The sequence below is a fragment of the Osmerus eperlanus genome, unplaced genomic scaffold (genome assembly GCF_963692335.1).
Source record: "Osmerus eperlanus unplaced genomic scaffold, fOsmEpe2.1 SCAFFOLD_741, whole genome shotgun sequence".
Lineage (NCBI taxonomy): Eukaryota > Metazoa > Chordata > Actinopteri > Osmeriformes > Osmeridae > Osmerus > Osmerus eperlanus.
In genome coordinates, this window is record NW_026911548.1 from 1 (window position 1) to 2,500 (window position 2,500).

Genomic DNA, 2,500 nt, shown 5'->3' on the forward strand with positions numbered 1-2,500 from the left:
CCAGCCTTTCCAGTCACGAAACACACCAACCTTGAGTTATTGTCCAGGGCAATCCCTTTCTCATTCCCTTTCTCATTCAATTGTTTTATTCTAACAGTTTTGTTTCGATGGAGGGAGGAGAGCAAGGAGTGAAGGCATTGGAACATTCTGTACCGCACTCTCCTCAGAGAAAGATCAGAATCTCTCTCTTTCTCTCCCTCCCTCCCTCCCTCCCTCCCTACCTCCCTCCCTCTCTCTCTCTCTCTCTCTCTCTCTCTCTCTCTCTCTCTCTCTCTCTCTCTCTCTCTCTCTCTCTCTCTCTCTCTCTCTCTTCTCTCTCTCCACTCCCTCCCTCCCTCCCTCCCTCCCTCCCTCCCTCTCTCTCTCTCTCTCTCTCTCTCTCTCTCTCTCCCGCCCACACACACACACTCTCTCACCAGCTCAGAGTGTGCTGGACAAACTGTACCGCACCTCTCAAGCTGGTGCCAGGGCTTCTGCAACAGTTAGACCAGATTCCTTGAGGACGTGACGTTAGCTTCCCGTCAGGCACCTGCACTTCCTGGATTCCATCCTCGGCCAGAGGTCTGGGTCCATCTCAGGTCAGCTCGCGCCACCAGGGACATTTCCCAGCATGCCTAGCATGTGAACCGTAGTAACCTGGGGTGTGACACACACTGATGTGGCCGAGTGAGCCGTTGGGAAACAGTCACTTTCACCTCCTGGGTCGGCTGGTTGTGTGTGTGTGTGTGTGGTCCTGGAAAGGGCAGGGATCTTGTGATGGGATGGGATATGACGCCATAGGTGTGGTCTGTGAGAGAGTGTGTGTGTGAGAGTGTGTGTGTGTGTGTGTAAGAGAGTGTGTGTGTGTACGAGAGTGTGTGTGAGAGAGACACACACGTTTGACTGACACACGGTGTGCGTCCGTCCTCACTAATCCAGATGGTATCGATGACACAGCACCCCTGAAACACAATGGAGTCCTGTGTGGACTGCTGTGGCCTGCCTTTTTTCTTCATTCCCCCTCCTCCTCCCTTCGCCTCTCCTCCCCATCTCCCTCCGTCAATCTGTCCTTGTTTGCTTGTTTGCCCGCCCTCCAGGGGGGGGGGTCACCCTGGGTATTTTCCCCAACACTGATGGGGGTGTGACGTACTCCTCTTGGTTTCCCAGAAACAGGAAGCTCCCCGCGGGCCGCCAGCTTGTCCCCCCCCCCCCCCCACCCCCCCTCTGTGCCGGCGTAAACGATCCTGGTTACAGCTCCTGAACGTTTAGTCAGACAACACTTCCTTACACTCATCCAGTTCTCTCTCTCTCTTCCCTCTCTCTCTCTCTCTCTCTCTCTCTCTCTCTCTCTGTCTCTCTCTCTCTCTCTCTCTCTCTGTCTCTCTCTCCTCTCTCTCTCTCTCTCTCTCTCTCTCTCCTGTCTCTCTCCTCTCTCTCTCTCTCTCTCTGTCTCTCTCTCTCTCTCTCTCTCTCTCTCCCTCTCTCCTATCTCTCTCCTCTCTCTCTCTCTGTCTCTCTCTCTCTCTCCTCTCTCTCTCATCTCTCTCTATCTCCTCTCTCTCTTCCCTCTCTCTCTCTCCTCTCTGTCTCTATCCCTCTCGTCTTAACCCACCATGCTAAAACAACACTCTGACGTACCATAAATAGAAGGTCTAGGTCATTTTCATTCTGGGAATAGTGTTTTGTAGTAAAGGGATCGAGATGGAATTCCCAAAACAGACTATAGGCTTACTGGCTTCACTCCCCGTGAGAGGACTGACACGGGTGCAGTGTGTGTGTGTGTGTTAGTATGAGATCCATAAAGGAACCTGAACGTTCCACTTCAACAGTTAGAACCGGAGGAGGAACTTGTAGCTTGTGCCAGCAGACTGTGTTCTCTGCAGTTGTTAGCAGGTGGTCACAAGCACCAATTAGAGACCATTCTGTCCCGGGAAGTGGAAATCCAGTCTTAAATGAGGTTTAGGACGGTGTGTGTGTGCGTGTGTGTTTGAGAGAGAGGGCAGTTATTACTAATCAGGTAATGTACTTCTCACAACAACAAACGAAGCGACCTTGGTGATGCACGACGCAGAGAGAAAAAACAGTTGCCTTGGCAGAAGCACTCTCTCCCTCCCTCTCTCTCTTTATCACTGTCCCTCTCTGTACATCTCTATCTCTCACTATATCCCCCTCTATCTTTCTCTACGTCTTATCTCCCTCTCCTTTCGGTTTCTGATGAAGTTCACCATTGTAGTGGCACACTCTGAACATAAGTCTATAATACACTCTCTCTCGTATCCCTTAGTGCTCTTTCTCTCGTAATGTTCCCAATTTTTCTCTCCATAAAAAAACACTTGTCTATTTGCGGCATTATTTATTAATTTTAAATCCCTTTTAAAGTGAGTTGCTTAGCAACGGCGGGAGAGCGAAGAGGGGAGGAGATGTGTGAGGAGGTGATGGAGGAGAGGAGGACAGAGCAATTTGGAGAAGAAGAAAGAAAACAAGCACATGTCCTCACAAGCCGGGTGAAAATAATCACCTG